Source organism: Canis lupus, chromosome 12 (assembly GCF_003254725.2).
Source record: "Canis lupus dingo isolate Sandy chromosome 12, ASM325472v2, whole genome shotgun sequence".
In the NCBI taxonomy this organism is placed as follows: Eukaryota; Metazoa; Chordata; class Mammalia; order Carnivora; family Canidae; genus Canis; species Canis lupus.
Window position 1 is genome coordinate 16,360,094 of NC_064254.1, and position 24,557 is coordinate 16,384,650.

General features: G+C 34.4%; 1 long non-coding RNA gene across 1 annotated transcript; it reads right to left on the bottom strand.

Moving 5' to 3' along the window:
- Window positions 1-1,272: 1,272 nt before the first annotated feature.
- On the bottom strand, window positions 1,273-17,093 carry LOC112641202 (uncharacterized). The gene is made up of 3 exons (XR_003124548.3): window positions 17,041-17,093; window positions 2,915-2,979; window positions 1,273-1,784 (listed from the first exon to the last, which is right to left on the bottom strand). It is a non-coding gene; the product is annotated as an uncharacterized LOC112641202 (long non-coding RNA).
- Window positions 17,094-24,557: the final 7,464 nt, after the last annotated feature.

A 24,557-nucleotide genomic window follows, 5' to 3' on the forward strand; every position in this document is an offset into this window, starting at 1 on the left:
AAGAGATAAGGAAATGCACAAATACTGACACACAAAAGGCAACTACAACAATATATTTAGAGTATAGTTAATTCTCCTTATTTCTGGTAGTTATGGTCTATAATTTTCTGTGAACATTGAATTAGGGAATACCAAACCATTGCTCCTAGAAGAAATATAGGGTTAGGTTTCTGTGAGCCGGTTGTAATATTTTTGTCAACTAATCAATACATAACCGTGTTTCTGTTTAAATACTTATTTAATAGTTGTTGATTCATTAATGTTAAACACACAGCCAATAGCACCATCCCTAACTACAGCTTATTTAACACATATTAGGCTGAAGCTTCTCTAATACACATTAGGCTACAAGGTTCATCCCAACCTTCTTGAGACTAGAAACACTAGACAGCCCTTCAGCTCTATACATTTGGGCCATTTTAGGCTGCCAAAAGAAAAGCACAAAAATATTAAAAAGACTACACTAAATAGAGCACAAAACGGATATCTGGTTATAGTATGAGAGCTAAAACAAGAAGGCAGAGCACCACCCCATTGGAATTCAGCTGGAGACATACCTATTGGGTGACTCGGAATCTTCCCAGCCCCTTGCGTGTCTGTGAATGACTCTAAAATCACTGCAAGTATTGATTTGGGGATTACAGATAAATACTAGCTTCCCAGTGAATTTGCAAATATAGAATCTGCAAGAAATGAGATTCAATTTTATCTGGATGCTTTACCCGGTATGCTGAGTTTTTCTGAGTGAATCTGGAAGCTCAGGTACAGTTATTTTTTTTTTTTCAGGTACAGTTAATATTTGGTTTAGTCTCACAGAGTTTTTCCAAGTCCAGATGTTAAAAAAGACTGGAACTATCTTAGTTGCTTTTCATGTACTCCTTCTAAGCATTCAAGAGCAACCTTAAATATTCTGATGGGGGATGGTGAGGATGGAGTAGTGGAAGAGAATAACTCATCCAAAGAGGATGGTTACCTAACAGCATTAAGTGGATTGTCATAGAGCAATTATGATCAATGTACTTGTCCTTCCTCCCTCCCCACTTTCCTTCCTTCTTTTCCTTCATCCTCCCTCCTTCTCTTTTCATGGATTTCTTTTGTTTCCTGACCAGTTTTTGTTTGTCCATTACAAGGCGGCAATCAGGTATCTGTAGGGAGCTGGGACCAACATCTACTGAGACCCTTGGTTGTTGGTCATCTACATAATCTTACCTTCACTGTTGCACTGCGGGACAAAGAATTTTCATAGTACAGTCAGTTCTGCCCTAAGGTATACATATGTGTTGCTAAAAAATCATCATGGTATGCAAATTAATGCAATAAAAAATGCAGGGCTTATGAGAAAAATGAGACTGGCTTATAACACTCAAAACTTTAGTCAGACACACTAGACAGTAAAGATAGGAGCCTAATTACAACAGTAGCACAGTTTTACAGACATTAAATGGTTAAGAAATCTGTAAGTAGTATAATAAAGATAGCAGTTTTCCCGGAACAAAAGCCTTAAATTCTCTTCTGGAAGTGGGCATCACAAGGTTGCAGCTTTTGTTGCTGTCAAGTGGTGGATGGAAGGTTCCTTGAAATCAGAGGGAATGAATAAAAAAAAAAAAAAAAAAAAGAAATCAGAGGGAATGGTGTAATATCACATGTGCGTGGTTGTGACTCTCAACACACAACCAGGCAATGAGTTGAGGTGGCCAGTAGAGGTTTGAGGTGTGCTTGTGTTGTGTGTACTCTTGCATGGCTCATTCAGCTGGGGGCTGTTGTCTGCATTCATCTAGTGTTTCCTGTGGATAGAATCACATATAAACAAATGCAAATCTGCTTTGTCATCAAATTTAATATATCAGTGTATCAATCACATTGGAAAAAAATCAGGTTTGCACCACAAGTTTTATAACAGAATTGACTGTGCAGTATTCTGGGACTGCAGTATGATTAAATTTTTGTTCAGGCTGAACTTCTAGATTCCCCCAGAAATATTCGCCAGTACTAAGTGGAGCAGATGAATCTTGTTTTAGGTCCATCCTTTCATCTCCTGAATGTATATTTCAGAAGTTCTGCTATCAGTGTGTGTATCTGCTCAGGACTCCACTATTTTCTTTCTGTTTCTACTCATGTGGCTTCTGATGTTCTCAAAACAGTGAAGAAAGAATATGAGACCGTGCCACAGGGAATGATGGGTGATCTCCTTAAGTATATGAGGCACTGCTATCTTGATCTAAGCAATTCACCCGACCTATATAATTATACTGCCTTTGCTAGGCAAGGGTTTTTCCTAATACGGCCTCAGTGTACCATGTGGGTCTGAATTCTGGCCGAAGCTCAGCATATTTCATCAACATTGTGATTTCTGTGGCTGCGTGCCAAGATGACAATATTGAAACATCAAGAGGCAGAGACATACTTTCAGTATTAAAGCAAAATGAAGAAAATTCATTCAAAGGAGGAGTCCCTTTAGAAGTAAACTTTTATATAAAATGCTTTTCTGGGGCATCTGGGAAGCTCAGTAGTTGAGCATCTGCCTTCAGCTCAGTTTGTGATCCCGGGGTCCTGGGATCCAGTCCTGCATGAGGCTATCCACAGGGAGCCTGCTTCTCCCTCTGTCTATGTCCCTGCCTCTCTCTGTGTGTCTCTCATGAATCGATAAATTTTTAAAAATCTAAAAATAAAATAAAATAAAATGCTTTTCCTTTACCTTGACCTAATTTTACCCATCTCTCAAGACTCATTGTCCTGCTTCCTCCAATAATTCTTGCTATGCTAATCCCACCCTTATTCTTTGCACATATCCTACCTTATCCACCAGATTCCAGTTCACTTCTTCAGTTTTCACATTGTTTCACAGCCCTGGCCTCTCTACAAAATTACCTTTGTCTCCGTTCTTTGTAGAGGTCACCACAGAAGGCTTACCCACCTGTAGGAGCACTTGTGAAAACCTTCTCCCCAATGTTTTTTGGTTGATGGGCTTTTTTCCATGACCTGGTTTAGGAGTACATTTTTCTTTAGTTGTTTTGCCTTTAATAATTTGTTCTACTCAACTGACTTGTTGGCTTCAAGAGTAAAAGATACCTACCAAAGTTGATTCATTTACTACACATTCTTAGTTTTGTAAAGACTTAAAATCAACCTTGCCAAATGCTTGTCAAGCTTATAAATATTTTTGCTAGTGAGGGCGTTATTGCTTATTGAGCCACCTTGTTTAGCATTTAGAGAACTCTTTAATAAACTTTTTCTTAATATGGCATCCAACTATCTATTAAGAGTACTCAACAATGTCAATGCCATCCTGTAAGGCCCTCCTAGAATAACATAGATTTTTGTCCAAGAAAGTCTCTAAAATGTATTCTACACTAATGCTGAGTTCATTTCTCTCCAGGTTCACTTTCAGTTCCTTAAACTGATTCTCAGAAAACACAGACATAAGTCCTTTCAATGTCCATTTCTTTGAATTTTGAAGTTTATTTCCTTTTTAGACCACAGTATCCAGAATCATATCTGAAAGTTGTTTTGATCTTTCACAATACTTAGTACAATGTTAAGGCAAGAAGGAGATAATTAAAATATTATTTGAGGTAGATTTTTCTGTATGATGAATTTTTGAATTGCCTTTACAGGAGACTTTACTTTTTTTTTTTTCTTTTTGAGACTTTACTTTTTTATTGCAATATTTACAGATGATTTTTAAAAAATCATTAAGATTTTTAAAAACTTTCTATCCCTTGCTTTTAGGTAATTCTGTAGATTATACTCATAATCAACTTTCCTTACAACTTCCTTCTCTATTTTTATTTATCTACAAATGTCTAAATTTAATGCCTACTGAGTGTTAAAATTGCTAAAACCTTTCAATGCTTCCTAAAATTTTGTCATTTGATGATGTACCTATGCAACCCAGCTGGTTTTGCTACATGAGGAGAAGCTACACACATACCCATAGGTAGCCCCAGGTCATATTTCTGGAGTCCATGACAACTTGGAATATAGCTCAGTTCGATGAATGACTAACAGATTTTCACCAAAGTTCATTGTGGTGTCTAGTAATCATTGATATCAAGTAATTTGCCCCTCTCCAACTACTCAGAAAACCACAATATATAAATATTTCTTCTGATTGATATTTTATGATTGTTTTAATACTGTATCTATTATTAGCAAGGAAAGAGACATTCTTTAGGCCTGGTCTACATGGTATTCAAAAGAAGAAACCCCTAAGAAAAATGAATTTGTGTATGGGTGGAATACCAGTCTCTTAGAGTGAGAAGTTAAAGTGGAAATCCAGGAACATTGAGGAGAGTGGGAAGGGAGAGAGAATATGCAAATATTTAAATAGAAAAATGTGAGCAGGTAACACATTTAAGATTATTTAAATCTCTGTTCACTCATCGAAGAATTAAGCCATTTTTTTTATCTGAAAGCATGACATAAAATGTATGGTCACCATAAAAAGAGAAAATTTCCCGAATTTGTCAATAGCAGCTATGAAATAAAGTTAGTTTCTCTTACGAAATCTTACTTCCTCTCATGAGGGGAATCACTTTCAGAAAACTTTCAATTACAAATTTGCTCTCTGCCCCTTGAGATATAAATCTTCTCTCAGTCTTTTTTATGGTTTTACAATCCAGGAATACTTTTCTTAAGGATGTGGGAGCCAGCCATTGGAGATATAATCATCAAGGAAGATATTGCTCCCAACTTCCAGTCTCTGTAGGCATATTGACTGGCCCCCTGTTAACATGTGTATGATTGGGTTATGGTGGTTGACTGGCTGGGTCACCTCATTTTCATTATCCAGCAGGCTCGTCTGGGCTTATTCACATCATGGTGGTCACAGAAGTTCCAAGGTCAACAAAAGAAGACAAGTTCCAAGGCACCAAACACTGTTTCAATCTGTGTTACATTCTATTTCCTTCCGTTTCACTGGCCAAATAAGTCAAAGCCAGATGGAGGGAGGAAGGGTGGGATAGATTCCACTTCTTGGTGGAAGGAAAGAATTTGTAGTGGTTTCTATTTCACCTAGAGCAATTTATTGAAGAGACTTTCCTTTCTTTACCATTCATCAGGGTTATTACCAAAGCAAACATCTTGTATGAATGGTTATCATATTAACTTTATTTTTAATATATTTGTAGGTTGTTGTGATGTTCCATTTTTCATTCACTATATTGATTATTTCACTTGCCTCTCTTAGTGTGTTACCTGTCTTATAAATTTTATTAGTCTTTTCTGAGAACCAACTTTTACTTTTATTTATTTTTATTATTTTTAAACTTTTAAAAAATTTTTATTTATTTATTCATGAGAGACACGGAGAGAGAGAGAGGCAGAGACATAGGCAGTGGGAGACCCAGGCTCCATGCAGGAAGCCTGATGTGGGACTTCATCCCAGGGCTCCGGGATCATCCCAGGCTAAGCCACCCAGGCGTCCCAAGAACCAACTTTTAATAATTAGGTATGAATCTATAGATTGCTTTCTATTATATTTTTATACTTTTTTTTAACTTTCTCTACTTCCTTTAGGTTTAATTTGCTAATATTTTTCTATTTAATGTTTATACTAATCAGCATATGTGATGTTATACTATTGTAATGAATAGCCTCCAAGTGTGACTTGCTTAAAACAAAAGAGTTGTATTTCTCATTATTACTTTGTGCACATTATGGATTTTTGGGGGTTTTCTTCTTCAAAAATCATTATTCACACCCCGTGACTTCAGTGTACTGAAGGGTCAGCATATCATAATTGTAAATTCTAACTTTTCTTTGAGTTATTTAAATTTTTACTGAGATCAGAGCCTCAACCAAAATCTATGAATGTGTAATTGTAAAGTCAAATATCAGGAAGGATTCAGGGTAAAGAGCTCAGAAATTTCCTTAAATACTCAAAATACTTGTCTTATGATTGGAGCATGCTACATATAGCTTATACGAGTTTTTTCATTTTGTTCATTAGTTTTAAGGAGAATTTTAGATGGCAACTGCCTAGATTTTTGTGTTCTTTTTTTTTTTTCCTATGTATTATACCAGAGGCCTAGCAGTACATTTCTGCTCCCTAGAAAATGCCAGCTATGCTCTGTGTAATTTACAAGGAAGGATTTCGGGAATGGTAAAACACATAGACAGCATTTTTCATAACCATTGTGTGACTCCCTAAGGCAAATTTGCAGAGGCTTGTGAGCCTGACAACTCCTCTATGAGGGGATTCTATTTTACAGAATCTTAGGACGACCAAAATGCCTAAAGGGGCATGGCCTATATAAGATGTAATTTGAAGGTTGTAAATTAGTTTTAACAAAGCATATAGGATTGCTGAATGCAGTATTCTCCACATGTTGCAAAATTAATGCTTTGGGGCTTTCTTTTAAGCTTGGATAAAGCTGGGTAGAGATTGGGTTTTCTTCCATGCAGGACATCATCATAGCAATTACTTTTTGTTCCAACTTGTCTGGAGGGAGGAATTGAAGCTGAGGGGTGTGTCTCAGTTTATTAGGCGGTTTAAAGTCCTTGCTGGGGCACAAGATTCATCTCTGAGCTCGTACACTTTATATGAGTTACTTGCTTAGAGTCTTTTCTTAGGTAAGGCTGCCTAGATAAAATATCCAAGACTTGATACGTATATATGACTCTAAGATGGTCTTAATATGCCTCTCAGGTTTACTAAACTTCAGATACTTTCCTTCTTGACTATAAACCACTGACCTCCCTTTGCTTTTTTTGAATGTTTTTATTTAAATTCCAGTTAGTTAACATACAGTGTAATGTTAGTTTCAGGTGTACAATATAGTGATCCAGCACTTCCGTACATCACCTGGTTATCATCACAGCAAGTGCGCTCCTTCATCCCGATCACCTGCTTCTCCCACCCCTCTCCTTCTCTCTGGTAACAATCTGGTTTCTGTAGTTAAGAGTCTGTTTCTTGGTTTGCCTCTTTTTTTCTTTTGGTAATTTGTTTTGTTTCTTAAATTCCACATATAAGTTAAATCATGTGGTATTTGTCTTTCTCTGACTGACTTATTTTAATGCTTAGCATAATACTCTCTAGCTCCATCTGTTTTATTGAAAATGAAAAGATTTCATTCTTTTTTATGGCTGAATAACATTCCCTTGTACATATATACCACATCTTCTTTTATCCATTCATAAGTTGGTGGACAATGGGCTCTTCCCATAGTTTGGCTATTGTTAATAATGCTGCTATAAACATCAGGGCGCATATATCTCTTTGAATAATTCTCCTTCTCCTTCTCCTTCTCCTTCTTCTTCTTCTTCTTTTCTTCTTCTCCTTTTCTTCCCTCCTCCTCTCCTCCTCCTCCTCCTCCTCCTCCTCCTCCTCCTCCTCCTCCTCCTCCTCCTTCTTCTTCTGTGAAAGAGAGTATGGAGGTACTTCAAAAAGTTACAAATGATATTACCCTATGACCCAACAATTGTACCACTAGTATTTACCTAATTGTACCACTAGTATTAAACTAATTGTACCACTAGTATTTACCTAGTTGTACCACTAGTATTTACCTAAAGAATTCTTTAGTGGTACAATTGTTGGATCATAGGGTAATATCATTTGTCACTTTTTGAAGTACCTCCATACTCTCTTTCACAGTGATTGCATCAGTCTGCATTCCCACCAACATTATAAGAGGGTTCCCTTTACTCTGAATCCTCACCAACACCTGTCATGTCTTGTTGATTTTAGCCATTTTGACAGGTGTGAGGTGATATCTCATTATAGTTTTGATTTGAATTGCCCCAATGATAAGTGACGCTGAGCATCTTCTCATGTGTCTGTTGCTCATCTGTATGTCTTCTTGGAAAAAAATATTCATGTTTCTGCCTATTTTTAATTGGAATATTTGTTTTTCGGGTATTCAGTTTTATTAGTTCTTTATATATTTTGGATACCAACCCTTTATCAGATATGTCATTTGCAAATATCTTCTCCCATTCTATAAGTTGCCTTTAGTTTTGTTGGTTTTTTTTCACTGTGCAGAACCTTTTATTTTGATGAAGTCCCAATGGTTTATTTTTGATTTTATTTCCCTTACCTCAGGAGCCATATCTAGAAGGAAGTTGCCATGACTGATGTCAAAGAGGTTATTGCCTGTGTTCTCCTTTAGGATTTTTATGGTTTCAGGTCTCACATTTAGGTCTTTAACCATTTTGAATTTGTTTTTGTGCTTGGTGTACAAAACTGGTCTAGTTTTATTCTTTTGCATGTTTCTGCCTGTTTGACAGCAGTATTTGTTGAAGATACTTTTTTCTCACTGGATATTCTTTCCTGCTTTGTTGAGGATAAATTGACCATAAACTTGTGGGGTTTGACCTTCCTTTTCTTAAAACATTTACTTCAGAAAACTTTCAATTATAAATTTGCTCTCTGCCCCTTGAGATGTAAATCTTCTCTCAGTCTTTTTTATGGTTTTACAATCCAGGAATACTTTTCTTAAGGACGGGGGAGCCAACCATTGGAGATATAATCATCAAGGAAGATATTGCTCCCAACTCCCAGTCTCTGTGAGATAGTAGGAGCCTAACTTAGATAAGCAATTAGCAAACACAGATGGCCTAATCACATTGATCAATCTCCCTACTAACATGTTCTAGTAGTTTTCCACTAGTTTACCCTAATGCTTAAAAACATTCTCACTTTTTCTTTGAAGGAATTAAATTCAATCTCTCTTCCCTATTGCAAATAATCTTTTATAAAAGTCTCTCTTGCCTGTTTAACTTTACTGTTACAATTTTTCTTTGACATATACTACTACATATATACTACATATACAAAATACCATTTTATGTGAATGAACATCTTCTGAGGAGCTGAAATAGAAGATCCCCAGCCCCTTTTTTTTGCATAGTCACAGAGATTTTTCTTAGAATAAAGATATGTGTGTATGTGTGTGTAGATCCCTTTAGTTCTGGGTAGATAGTCATCAGTTTTTAAATTTGTTCCACAGTTATCCTTTCTGGTATGTATCAGCTTACTTTTGTTGGGAAAGGATCCAGGGCGTGGGCTTGAGTGGATTTTTGTTCTGCAGTGCAAATTGACTCAAGTGACTTGTTGCCAGATTGTGTTTATATGTCTTTGAGGGTAGTAGCGTATCTTATTGATTATTAGATTTAATTCAAACTGCACCCTAGATGTTCATAAGCTTTTTCAGCCAGTGAATAGTAGAAAAATCTCATCTAGTTTCTCACTTGTGAAAGTGTAGATTTAAAGGTTGGACAAAGCATCCAGCATCATATTTTACTCTTACAAGCATTTTTCATCCAAACCAATCTACATTTACAAATTTCTCTTCTATATCTTTTAGCCAAAGGGGTCTCTCCACCTGCTTAGAGAAATTTTGCTGACATTAGCTCACATTAGTTACAGTAAACTTAGGGAGTTTGTGGTACTTCCCACTTATTTGGTTTATAAGTGATGAAATTCTTTTGAAATTTGGGTAGAATATGAAATTGTGATGAAATTCTTTTTAAATTTGAGTAGATTAGAAGATAGTTGATTAGTGAGTTTAACGATTATTTATATTAGGACTTCTCTACATTTGTGAAAGTCTGTCTTCAAGATGGTCACCACCAATCCCTTCCCTTTCTAGATACACATGAAGAGGTAGAATCAATTGCTCTTTTTCCCTATTGGATGAAGTGACTTATTTAGTCAATAGAATATGAGAAAATGACATCCTTCAACTCCTACGGTTAGGTCATAAAAATCTTTGCAAATTACTTGGGGTCTCCTTGGACTGTTTGCTCTCAGAATGCTTACTCTGGAAGTAGTAGTAATCAATGATGTGTAAGAGTTTGTCCATGCTGTGAGATTTCCAAATTACATGGAAAGGCCAGGTGTATTTTTTTAAAGATTTACTTATTTTTCATGAGAGACAGAGAGAGAGAGGCAGAGACATAGACAAAGGGAGAAGCAGGCTTCCTGTAGGAAGCCCAATGTGGGACTCGGTCCCAGACTGGGGATCATGCCCAGAGCCAAAGACAGATGCTCAACTACTGAGCCACCCAGGCATCCGAGGCCAGTGTATTGAAATACCATATACAGAGGGAAAAAAAGAGACAAAGGAGCAATTAGATGCCAAATATGTGAGTGAAGAGACCACTTATAAATGGATCCCCTGCCCCAATATCTGCATGTGAGACAAAGTGAGCTAGAGATAAACTCTTTTAGGTATGCTTTTCCCACATTTATAACCCTCAAAATCTTTAGAAAAATATCTAAGTTTTGAACTAGTTTATTATGTAACAATAGGTAACTGGAACAATATCCAAGTTTAAGTTTTAAATTTTAGAACACTAGAGTCACCTCCATCTCTCCTTATTCAAAGTTCATCTTTGCCAAATCAACTCTACCTGAGATTTCTTTTTTTTTTTTAATATTTATTTATTTATGATAGTCACAGAGAGAGAGAGAGAGAGAGAGAGAGAGAGAGAGAGGCAGAGACACAGGCAGAGGGAGAAGCAGGCTCCATGCACCGGGAGCCCGATGTGGGATTCGATCCCGGGTCTCCAGGATCGCGCCCTGGGCCAAACGCAGGCGCCAAACCGCTGCGCCACCCAGGGATCCCCTACCTGAGATTTCAAAAAGGGAGATGGGCAGCAAAGGTTTGGTGGAAATATTTTAATAAAGTTAATTCCTCTCTTTCTGTATCTCATTTGAAAGGGAACTTGGCAGGTATGTATATATAGAGAGCCTCAACACATTCAGGGAAGTTAGATCTTCATTCCAGCATTTCATAGTATTAGGTCATTGCCCATGAGAAATTAGTGCAAACTTACATGTGTAGAATTTATTCAGGATTGCAATCCTCTAAAAATTTTTATTTTGGGGAAGAAGAGTTGTAGAGCTGCCAGGTTTGAATTCAAATCTTAATCTTTATCTACAGAAAATTACTTAAAAAATCATGTCTTCATCTTTAAAATGAAAATAATAATGCTTTGGAGTATTTTAATACATGATATGTGGAATGATGTATCGAGCACACAAATGACGTTCAACAAATGGCATTCTCCTCTCCTCATTTTGTTCTCTTGCTCCAGCTATTCATCTCTCTTCTTTTTCAGTTAAAGTAACACTGTCGTGATCAATTTGTAGATAGGTTTTAGCCCTTAGACTGTAAACTACAGGATCCAAGCCTATTTATTTTTGCATATCTAGATAGCCCATACCTTGACATATAAATGATACTTAAAAAATATTTGTTGAATAAAACTATGAAGTTTTGCCTTTCCTGAATTGCCTTCCATCAAAAGGCTTAATTATTACTGCTCTCTATTTTTTCTAAAACTTAATAAAACAGCAAATTTACCATCTGTTTCATCCTTTTGTCAATCAAATTAGATTATTTTTGTGTTTTTTTAAATATTGGTTTACCATGTGTAATTTGAGTTTTCTTTTATAAAATCTGGTAAAATAAGTCGTAAAATCTTTCTATGAAATGGTTAGGTATGCAATTTCACAAGTCTAAGCTTCACTTTAAATGAGTGCCATGCCCATATATTTTGAGTGGATTAAAAGAGGAAGGATTTAAAGGAAAATGAAAGGTCATATACATTCAGCTTTCATGGGTTAAAATAATTGTGTCTCTCTCCTTATATATTGGCAAATTGCAGTCCTAATAATAGGAAATATTAGATGTCCTTAGTTTGGAATGGTTCAGCTTCATCCATTGCAAATTAAAATAATAATTTTATTGCATCATGACTAAAGTATGGCTGGGGTATTTTAATAGGAGATCAGTCTTGAAAAACTAGCTAAAAAGTGATTCCTCTTTAAGTGGACTTGTTTATAGTCATAGTCCATCTTTTAAACTATTTTAGGATTCAAACAAATAAGAACAACTTGAAATCAAGAAACTCATTTAGCCATGAAAAAAATAGTTATTTCCCAATGTTAAACAGAAAATTAAACATTCACTTATGCTGAGGGAGATTAGAGAATCGCTTTTCTTTAGGAAAGACACAACATAGGAGAAAGATAAACCCTTTTAGAAAGAAAATAATAGATTTATATTAACATCCATCCCAAGAGCAAATGTTGATCTATTTGTTGGCCAAGCAAGCTTGCAGCTTAGATTCGTTCACTGCAAAACAGTTGCCATCCCAGAGCCTTCAGAAAGCCAAGTTCTTGCCAATGACCATGGAATTTGTCCAGTCCATCTGCATCTAATTATTTGTCCAAACTAGGTTTTACATTTCCTAAGTAATACTGTGCTTAGAATTTCTGTATGGGCATGACTCCATTATTTAGTTAATCATATTGTCAGGAAGCTGTTAGAATTTTTTGTAGAATTCTTCTATCTGCTATTTTCTTTTTTACATTCCATTTTACTTATCTAAATAATTATTTTTCTCCTTGGCTTTTCAGCTTGTTACAGTGTTAATATGCCCCATCTTTTTTACAACTGAATAAATCTATAAAACTAAGTTGCTTTCCATTTCCCTCTATTTTATACATTGTTTCCATAAATTGTTTTCTTTTTATTTTCTCTTATTAGATAGTTCTCAAGAAGTGACCCAAATTATCTAGCAGCAAGACAATAGATATTTTGTCATAAAATTATTTGTAATCACAGTTTATTATTTAGGTAGTTGCTTTGTTCTTTCCAGTAGGTTTACTATGGTTGGTTATTCATTTTAATGCAAAATACATTCATATACAGGAGGAAATGAAAAAAATAACATACAGCAAATCAATGTATACTTAAGGGTCCATGAGCAAAAAATTAAAGAAAATGGAAAATGGATCCTTATTGAAGCAGTTAGCTGCTAGTTTTAAATAAATTTATTTGTAGTAGTTTTGGAATAAATAAAAATCAACCTATCTGGCTTCTATGAAAAATGTTAAACTAAGATATATTAGAAGGGAAAAAACCTTGTCTAGAATCAAAAGAGGAGTATGTGTTTTCTTTCTATATGATGATGATACATATTATATTATATTTTTGAGTGATAAAATTGCCATCACTTATTTTTTTCCTGTAGTCTCTCATCTCTTTCAACAAAACGCACATAAGCTAAATATAAAGGTTAAACATTCTCTAAATTTTGGTTGACCTTATAGCATAAATCAACTCTTATTTCAGACAACTGCAGACTCCCTGCACAAGTTGTAGCAAATCCAATATCTACTTTTATAATTATTATTGATAATATAGAAGTAAGTCCATCTTTGTATAGTCCTTTAAAATTCTAATAAAGAGATTTTAATATTGTTAGGCCATTTGAATATTACTATGCTATTCTGGGTTTGTATTATATTTTCTTTTATTAAATATGAATACTGAGACATGGACAAGCTCACTGACTATGGTGAAGATCATATATCTAGTACTAGGCTGAACTGGAACCTAACTCAGAGATCCTCAATCTTAGGGATCCTAGGGATTTGTCAATTATATGATGTCATCATAATATATTAAATTGAATTACTAAAATGTCAATTAGCATAATATTTTAATATATTGCTTGATGTGTGAACTGAGATACAGAACTGAAGTATACACACATTTCTTTTGGGAATTGTCAATTTTTTATAACAGATATAAAACTGAGAAGTTTTATTGTTCAAGAAAACTTTATCAAGGCATAATTTTCATAAAATCTGTCCCTAGTTAATGTATATTTTGATGAGTTTCAAGAACTGTATACAGCCAGGCAACTCCCACCACTATTAAGACACAGCATTTTTATTACCCAAAACCTTCCTTCACAGTAAATCTCATCTCCTCATCCTCAGTCCCAGACATCACTGTTCTGCTTTATCCTAATGTAGTTTGTAATTATTTTTCTAGAGTTTCATATAAATGACTCAAGAGTATCTGCTCTTCTGTGTCTGATTTCTTCCTCTTAACATAATATTTGTGGGACAATCCATATTGTGCAGTTGTATCTGTAGTTCATTCCTTTTTATTGCTGACTAGCCTTCAGTCATATGATATACCAGCATGTTTATTCATTTGCTTATTTATGGACCTTTGGATTATTCCCAAATTGTGGCTATGGGGAATAAGGAAGCTAACAATACATGTGTGTACATATCTCTGTGTGGGCATGTGTTTTCATTTTCTTGGTCAGATATCTAGGAATGAAATTGTTAAGCTATATGGCAGATGATTTTAAATTTGTAAGAAACAGCTAAATTGCTTTTTTAAATGGTGGTCATTTTCCATTCTTATAAGCAATGTATATAAGTAACCAACTATCAACATTGGCGTTGTCAAGTCTTGAATTATAGCTGTTCTATGAGGTTTGTAGTGGTATCTCATTATAGTTTTATTTTGCATTCCTATTCATTACTGATGTAAATATCTCTATATAACTATATCTGGTATTGTATGGTAGTTATTAGCTTACAAGTTCTGGTAGTTTTTTTAATAGATCCTTAGTGTAGATGCAGATACATAATTCTTCATGTGTCACATGTGAATAAAGACAGTTTTAATTCTGTCGTATCCCCACACATTTTTATTTTTGGCTTACTGAATGGGCTGGTAATGATGAGTGGGATTCATTTTCTTCTTGCTGATATTAAAGAAAAAGGATTTACTCTTTCACCATTGTTATTTTAGCTGAAAATTTCTCATAGGACCCCTTTATCAAGTTGAGAAAATTCCCTTATATTATGAATTTGCTGAGAGTTTTGTTTTGTCTTTTTTTAAATCATGAGTAAGTATTGACTTTTCTCAAAGGCCTTTCAATTGCATATTTCATGATAATTATAGTCTTGTAAAAGCCTACTAATGTGGTAAATATGCAGGTTGATGTTCAAATATTAAATCAACCTTGTTTTCGTAGAATAAAACTAACTTAATTTTGATGCATCATATTTGCTAGTATTTTGTTAAGAAACTTATATGTTCATGAGGATATTAATTCCAAGTTTTAAGTCTTTAAAATTTATTTTTTGGCTTTTGGTAATCAGGGTAATGTTGATCTCTGTTTTCTGAAAAAGTTGTGTAGGAATAGTATCATTAAACTATAGGGGCGCCTGGGCATAGAATTTAAACTATAATTTTTCAGCACTTTCAAGATGTTATTTTATTAGCTTTTGGCTTACTTAGTTTCTGGTGAGTGATATGCAGTCATTTTTATCTTTTGTTTTGTTTCGTATACTTTGTCTCTTTTCTCTGGATATTGTTTTCTTCTTATCACTGTTTTTTTTTTTTTGAGCAATTTTATTTTGATTGTGTTTGTGCTTTATTTTGTGCTTTGTTCATCCCATTGGTGATTGAGCTAGCACTATAGTTTTATTCAGGTTTGAGAACGTGTTAGCCTCTGTTTCTTCTCTTCTTTTCTGTTTGTTTATCCCGTTCCTACCATTTTTGGAATTCCTATTCCATGTATATTAGATTAATTCATTTTATCCTGTAGGTTAATAATACGTCTTAATTTTATCTCCCTTTTTTGAAGTTTTCAATAGATTCATTGCTAAATCTGTAAATTTACCAATATTTTCTTGTGTAGTGTCTAATCTGTGATTAAAATTTTCACTTAGACACTTTATGTTTTACCTCTATAATTTCTATTTAGTTCTCTTTTAAATTTCCATTCTCCTTTTTATTTTGTTTATATTATGTTTACATATTTGTAATAACTTTAATGCATTTGTTAGCTTTGTCATTTATGTCATTTATAGTCGTATTTCTTTTTTTTTTTAAAGATTTATTTATTTATTCATGATAGACATAGAGAGAGAGAAAGAGGCAGAGATACAGGAGGAGGGAGAAGCAGGCTCCATGCACCAGGAGCCTGACGTGGGATTCGATCCCGGGTCTCCAGGATCGCGCCCTGGGCCAAAGGCAGGCGCCAAACCGCTGCGCCACCCAGGGATCCCCTATAGTCATATTTCTATTGATTGTTTTTCTCCTGTTTTGGGCTATATATTTCTACATAGCATAATCAGTTATTTTGATTTTATGCTAAACATTACAGATATGAATTTGTAAGAATCCTGGAGATTTTTCTTCCTTTAAAAAGTGTTAGGCTTTGTATTATCACACAATTAAATTACTTGTAAGTCAGTTTCTTCCTCTGAGGTTTTTTTTTTTTTTTAAGAATTTATTTATCTGAGAGAGAGACAGACAGACAGACAGACAGCAAATGGGGAGGGGAAGGGGGAAAAGGAGGAGCAGACCCCTCTGCTAAGCAGGGAGCCTGACACAGGGCTCAATTCCAAGATCCGAAGACTCCTGGATCATGACCTGAGCCGAAGGTAGATGCCTAAGTGACTGAGCCAACTGGGTACCCCCATCTGAGGCATTTTTAAAGCTTTGCTGGGGGAAGGTCTGGGGTAGCCTTTGTTCAATTGATAGTTTACCCCCAATTACTTACATATGATCCCTTCTGATAACAATTCACTCTCCTAAATATGCTAAAGGATCATTAGGGACAGTCTACTTTGCTGGTTAGAGTTTAATATATTTTCTAGAACTTACCTGTGCAGGTGCTGGGAATTTTGACCTTATACCTGGTTCTTCTCTATCAGGCCTCCTGGAGCTTCACTCTGTGCTTACATATCTGAATACTTAGCAAAGATGTAAAAGAACTCTTTATTTAGATTTCTGGAGCTCTTTTTTGCAAATCTCCCTCTTTTCAGAACTCTGCCCCCACCACTACCACCTGCCTCAGCCTTTCCTATCCACCATTCACATTCCTCTCCTCTGTGTGGTTGCTGGCTTTTTAAAAATTGTGTCTAGATAGCAAGCCAGAACAATTATAAGGCTGACATCATCTGTTTGTCTTCTCGTAGGGATCACAGTCCTGAAATGCTGTTAGCCAGTGTCTGTTTTCAGGTTTTGATTTTTCTTTGCATATTTATAGAGAAAGGTAAATCTAGTCCTTATATTATGACTAGAAGCTGGAATTACAGATATTTTGAAACTAATTAGTTTATTTTTATTACTTATTATTCTTTTCGGGCATTTTTATAGCCCAGGCTAAAGTCACGTTTAGAGATATATTTATAGATTTTTTTTTAACCTGCTGAAAGAGAAATAGAAATTCACTTCCAAATTCAGGATTCTATTAAATACTTACTTTTCTGGACAATCAGATCTGTACCAATGAGTTCACTTAATTGTTGATCCCTTTGATACAAAAAAAAAAAAAAAAAAAAAAAAAAGTTATAAGCAGCAGGAGGGGAAAGACCAGGAAATGATTCAAATAACCTAGCTGTGCCTAATCAAAGATGGCCTGTGATACAAAAATAAAAGAAAAATCCTAAATATAATGCCATTTTCAGAAATATTTCAGAAGACTTTTTCAAATGTGTAAAAAGAAAAAAAAATAGACTTTAGAACATTTTCAAACAGGATCCTGAAGTAGTCAAGAGCAGTATAAAGAGATTCTTGTCCTTTATTTGTAAATGTTCACAGAACTAAAAGGAGAGAAACTAACTAACTAACTAACTAAATAAATAAATAATAAATTACAAGAGAAATTGACAACTTATAAAATCTCCAAATGTGGCTGAACATTTCAAACTGACTTAAAATATAAGTCATCTAAAAATGAAAACTAAATTATGGCCTTACAGATAAAATAAAAATACCTGATTATGCCAGAAGTAAAAATATTAAATATGTGAAATTTGAGATTTAAAATAAATAGTAAATGCTTAAGGGGAAGTGAACTTTATTTGCATTGATTTATAGAAATCACCCAAAATACTGAAAATTTATAATAATCCTTAGTCACTTCTAACATATCATACTGTAACTGTTCATTTGTGAATGTTATCAGTGGAAACTCCTTTGTTTTCTGTGATATAAATCTTATAATCTTTATATGTGGTGACCTACTTTGCATGTTGAACTTCCAGATAAAATGGATGTTGGAAGGATTTTTAATGGTCCCTCAAATTTCTATAAATGATACATTTACAATCAATCTAGAAATACCACTTATACCAGGTGCTATTTAAGAATTAGATATTATTAAAGAATCCTAATGAGAAAAATCCACACTTACAATTAGAGAACAGAATAATTAGAGAAGAGCCATAAAATATAGATTTTTTTCTTAAAATATCATCTATATCTATCTATCTATCTATCTATCTATCTATCTATCTCATCTATTATCTATCTATCTATCTATCTATCTATCTATCTGCAAGGATTAGTTCATTTTTTAGGAATGTGAAATCAGCAACATGTCACACAATAGAATCCAGACTGATTCTCAGACTTTCATAAACCTCTCTTTTTATGTATATGAAAATATTAGGTCATGCTCTAGAGAGACAAATTCAGCAACATGACATACCTGAAAGACCCATTTCTTATTTTAGACCCATTCCCCTTGGACCAGTAGCCAAAGAATTATTCTTCTTACCTCAGAACCATTGTAACCTTGGATACATTCATCAAAGTCATATTCCAATAATCCAATAAGCCAACTCACATGTAGTTTAAGAAGTATTGAAATATATTAACCTTCTTGTTCATCATATTCCAATACCCTTAACTGGTGAAGGAGATTGGATGATTGTGCTTCTATACTTTGGAGAGTATCCATATCTAAAACAAATATTTTGAATACTTCAATACAAAATTTTTATTTAACATTTTTGGATCTTATCTTCATTATTTATAACATTTTTATTCAAGGACTTCTCATTGAACAGAGACCATGAAAGAGTTCAAGGATTACATCATAGTGCAAAAATTTGCTTTCCAATTCTGAAAAGAACAGATAGGAATTGTACAAGTTGCAATAACCATGAAGGTATGATCTCATAAAGCCATGATGGCTCTCTGATGACATCAGATAATTTCAAATAGATATTTGATAACATAGTCCATGAGCCATCACAACAGGGACAAATTGATCATGATTTGAAACACCAATAGAGAAATTTTATTAGGATGAATTTTATGCTATTGCCTTGTTTTATGGATGGTTAGTGTATGCTAAAGGAAAGACTTGAAAGAATCAAACTATTTTCAATAAATTTAATCATTCCAAAACAAAGTACAAGGACATTTATAGGAAGACAAAAAAAAAAAATCAAAGTGCCCCATGAGAGTTCACAATGTTTATCATATGTAAAGTCCCAAAGTATGCAAAGCAGAAAACTATGACCTATAATGAAGAACAAAACCATCCCTTTCTGAGTTCCCCATTTCCCTCTGATATTATTTTCCTTTGGCCAGAAGGAATTCCTTTACTATTTCTTACAGTGCAGGTCTGCCTATTGCCTTTAAATCTTACTAGACAGGACCAGGGCAGAATTTAGCCTGTGTTTGATTTTACCTCACAACTGAGGCAAAATTTTCTGAGTACTCTGTCTGATATGCTGTGAATTATTAGAATTTCCACTCTGGTTGGTGAGAATAGGCAATCAGTTTTTCAGCCCTGCATGAACTCAAAGAATTATTGCTTTTAATCTTTCTGGACATTTATTTAACCAGTTTCAAGTTGTTTTCCCATGTGCATCTGCTGGTTAGTATTCAGCTGATGATTTAAGAGAAACTCTTACAGGTTTCTGGAGTTTTCCATCTGTGCAACTCTTCTGTCCAGCATTCTATACTGTAAACTCAATCAATTGGACCTCCTTACTCTCCCCACTATACCTCCTCAAGACAAGGGCTCTGCCTGATTATCTTCTCTTGTGCCATCACATACAAAACCCCTCCAGGCAGTAAAAGGAGGAAATCAGAGTGTTCACCTTGTTGACTTCCTATCTCTCTCAGTTACTGCTCTCACTGTATGATGTCCAAAGTTTCAAAAACCTTTGTTTCATGTATTTTATCCACGTTTTGATGTTTGGGGCAGGAGGATAAATCTTATTCATGTTATTCCATCTTGGTAATGAATGAAAATCTTAAAAGTAGGCTTTTAAAAAATTCACCTAAATTTTAATATATCTAATTTTTGTGGATGAACAAGAAGACATTTTTAATAAAACATAAACTTCACATTAGTATTCTTTCAATCTCTAATATTCATTTACTTATATAAATCCCACTGGCTACGAGGCAATTAGACAGCAGATGGTTGAGTGCAAATCAATTAAATTGAATGGTATGTGCTATGAATAACAGACTATCAAAGTGTGTGTTTAAAAACAATCCTTGTAATTTTGACAGTCTTTGAAAAGTTCAGCCTAGGTCCACTTTCAATTTTATCAAAATAATTAATCCTAGAATTCCTGTTATATATGAAATGGTAGGAGAGTCAAATAATATTGTTATTTAGTATTTATCTTAATAAGTATTTATTCCCACCATTTTTAAAGATATCAAAAATATTTTTTTTCATAAGCAAGTATTGCTATATGGATTAATTATACTTTTATTTTTCCCATGCTTATTCTTGAAGATGTATCAAAAAGAACAATGAATTAGGTATAACAAATCTCAGAGATGAAAAAATTAGAAGAATTCATTAAATAGAATATTTTTATATCGTTTTTCCTTTATAAGACAGCAAATTTATCAAGGTTATGATTTATTTTTTAATCACCTATGTTTCCCCCACTGCACCTAGCATGATGCTCCTTTACTGTATCACCTAATATCATTATTATTATTCTATTGATTAACAGTTAATTTAATCCACTTAATAGGCATGCCAGCCCAAATGAAAAACATCTAGTGAAGTAAGCAATGAATTGATATTTTATGCTTAAATTAATTTCCTCTATGAGCCCATTTGTAAAATAGGGACAATGATAGAACCCACTAATAGGATGGGTATCAATTGAGATATGTTTAAAGCACTTAGAACAACATCTGGAATAAAATAAAAATTGTAATTGTAACTGTTCTTTTAATTATCAATCCAATTTTTTATAGTAAAATATCACTAAAGTCTACTTAAATTTTTTTCAACTGCTAAAGTCCCTATGTTAGAAGAAATCTGATAATTCATTATTAAAATGATCCAAAAACATGGATGAAACAATAATCCTCATGTTAATGTAGAATATATTGAAAGCAAAAAATAGAAATACCAATTATTTAAAAGGAAATCAAATTTAACTTCCTTTTAACAATTCAACAAATATTTATTTAGAGGATACCAAAAGAAATGACAGAAATCTCTGTCTTCAGGGAGTTTACAGGCCTGTGCTGAGAGTGGTTATGGAAAGATGTGGTTTTAGCCTGTTAACTAAGTGCTATGATAGCAGAAGCCCAGAGAGGGAGCACCAAAGCTGGTTTAGAGTTTGATAAAGGCTTGCTTGAACGAGAGGATGCTTCCCTTTGTTTGAAAGGATCAGGAGGGGTTAGGTTGGCAAAGGAAAGCAAAAAGTAGCATGGACAGAGGGAAGGAAGGATGAATCTGTGTGCTGATCAGTATTTCTAGAGCAGAAAGTGTGTGTCAAGGAAGCTGTGCAAGGCTGAGGAGTTATTGCTCAGAGCATCTGAAGTCCCATTCATATTCAAAGGAAAGAAACTGCACTTTATTTTGTAACAACAAAGAAGCACTTACATATGTCTTTGAGATTATGTTTCCCAGGACTTTGTAGGAAATATCTTGTTTTGGTAATAAAAATAATGTCTGGCGTGAGTGAGAAAAAATAAAAAGATACAGAAAGGATAAAAGTCCAGGCACACCTTCAAATTATAGCCATTATATCATATAAATAAAGATCTTAAAACTAGAATAAACATTAGAAATTACTTAATTCTACTGCTTCAGTTTACAAATAAGAAAATTTAGGTCCAAAGGAATCAGAGGCTTGCTGAGGCACAGAGTTGTCTTTTATAGTTAAGGTCTCAACATAATGCAAGTATACACACATATGTCCTCTGCACCTACACAACATTCTAATAAAAAGCTATTTTAAGGGGCAGCCCGGGTGGCTCAGTGGTTTAGCGCCACTTCAGCCCAGGGTGTGATCCTGGAGACCCGGATCGAGTCCCACATCAGGCTCCTTGCATGGAGCCTGCTTCTCCCTCTGCCTCTGCCTCTGTCTCTGCCTCTCTCTCTCTCTCTGTGTCATGGATAAATAAATAAAATCTTAAAAAAAAAATCACTGTATATATAAAAAAAGCTATTTTAAGAAGGTAATGATGTTAAAATGTGTGACTAAGAGAAACTAAAATTTTGTAAAGTAAATCATCAAGTAATTGGTGACACTGTGTCACCAATGTAGTCTACAAGTGCAAGAAATTTAGCTTTTGTGTAATGATATATTCCTAATCCACACTCACACATGCATGTGTGTGTACACACACACACACCCTCCAAATAAGTAAGTGCATTATTTATGCTCATATTCTAAGTGGAAAATCAGAATAAAGCATGAAATAAAACTGTAATTAAAAATGCAATTGTATTTTAAAGAAAGTAAATAGGATTTAATTAAACTTCACATTTGGTTTGTTTCTTTACTACATCTTTAGTGCCATAAACTTGAGAGTATTTGTTTTCTTCCTATATTGGTTTGTACTAAAATGAAAGTTAACAAAGGTAGAAAACTATGGTAAACCAAATATTGTGAATATATTCTTTATTTAAAATATACATTAAAATATACATCTGGGATCCGTGGGTGGCTCAGCGGTTCAGTGCTTGACTCATGCTCTCACCTCTCACTCATGTTCTACATCAATGTCATCAAGTTCTTGAATTTCATATGTGAACTAGCTCTGAGTTCTATCTACTTGTATTCTTTCATACATCCAATCCTAGTCCAATTTACTGTTTTCTTACATTAACACTAGCTTTGCTGCAATCCGTTTTCCTCATTCCATATCCAAAATGTGAACATCATGCCCTGTGTTAAAAACAAAACAAAACAAACAAACCAATTTATATGACTGCTCTTCATTTTTAACACAAAGTCCAAACTTTTTCACATCACCTAGAGAGGCTTCACCATTTCCTCCCCACCTCTTTCTCTTTCTCTTTTCTTTCTTCTCTTCTCTCCTATTCTCTCTTTTTTCTTTTCTTTTCCTTCTTTATCATGAAACAAATATTAATTGAGGACCCAGTGTGTACCAAGCTATGTTCTCATCAATATTTCTATTTCTAGTAGTAACATATATTTCTCAGAGAAACTATCCCATTGAGAGAGAAAATGCTGGAAAAAAAAAAAAAAAACCTTAAAATTTATGCTATAAAAACTGATAAGTCAGGAGAAATTACCAGGCAAAATTTTAAGAGATAGTCAAAACTCAAAGGTATAAGTTGAGCATCTTATGTCAATGTTGCCAGAGAGGAATCTAATTCATGGTACCAGTTACATGTCTGGAAAATGGAGATGGATGTCAAAGACCAGGCCCTGCTTTGAGTTACTAGACTCTCTTCATTCCAGCACTGAACTTGATCTGGAAAATGGGGACAGATATCAAGACCAAGCCCTGCTTTAAGTTATTAGATTCTTTTCATTACATCACTGAACTTGGTCTTTGAGAATTTACTTATTGCTAAAGACTGAACAATATGGCCTCCAAAATTCCTGTGTTGAAACATAATCCCCAATGTGATAGGATTAGAAGGTAGGGCTTTTAGGAAGTGATTAGGTCATGCGGGTGGAGATGTTATAAAGGGGATTAGCGCTCTTATAAAAGAAGCCCCAGAGAGCTCCTTCACTTTTTCTACCATGTGAAGACACCACAAAAAAGAAGGCCATTTATGAACCAGGAAGGTCCAGACATTGAATGTGCCTGCACCTTGATTTTGGACTTCCCAGCCTCTAGAACCATATGAAAAAAATGTTTGTCACCAGACATTGAATGTGCCTGCACCTTGATTTTGGACTTCCCAGCCTCTAGAACCATATGAAAAAAATGTTTGTCACTTAAGCCATGCAGCCCATGGTATTTTTGTTGTATCAATCCGAACTAAGATACTTCTTGGTACAGATCAACCAAAAATAAAATCCTATCTCTCCCCAAATTACAAGGAAATTCATGGAGAGTTTCTCTGGCTCTAAGAAGATGATGGACAAAAGCCAGATGGATAATTTTCCCCAAAAGAATTTATCTGTTGATTGATGCTACTTGGATTTGTCCAATTCACATTCCTGGGATTTAGGACTCAGTTTCAAGTGATCCCACACTGGTAGTGGTCTTAAGTACCCAAGAAAAACAAATACATAGTATCTCTAAAAGAAGGCATTTTATCCCAGGCCTCAGGGAATTAACACAAGGTTTTTTTTTTTTTTTTTTTTTTTTTTTTTTTTTTTTATAAGCAACAAGTACCCAGTAAACAGATAAGGAAAAAAAAAAGCATCATGGGGTGCCTGGGTGGCTCAGCAGGTTAAGCATCTGCCTTCTGCTCAGGTCATGATCTTAAGACCCTGGAATTGAGCCCTGCATTAAGGGGGTGCTGCTTCTCCATCTCCTCCTTCTTGTGCTCTATTTATCTCTCTCTCTCTCTCTCTTTCTCTCCCTCTCTCTCAAATAAATAAATAAAATCTTTTTTAAAAAGTATAAGCAAAAAATAATACAAATGACAGTAGAAACAGACTTATAAAATCTTCAAATATTGGAATTCGTAGACTTTTATTATAAAATAACCTTCCTTACTACATTTAAATAAATAAAGAACATATTAAAAATATCTCCAGATACAGCAGCTATAAATATGCAAAAAAG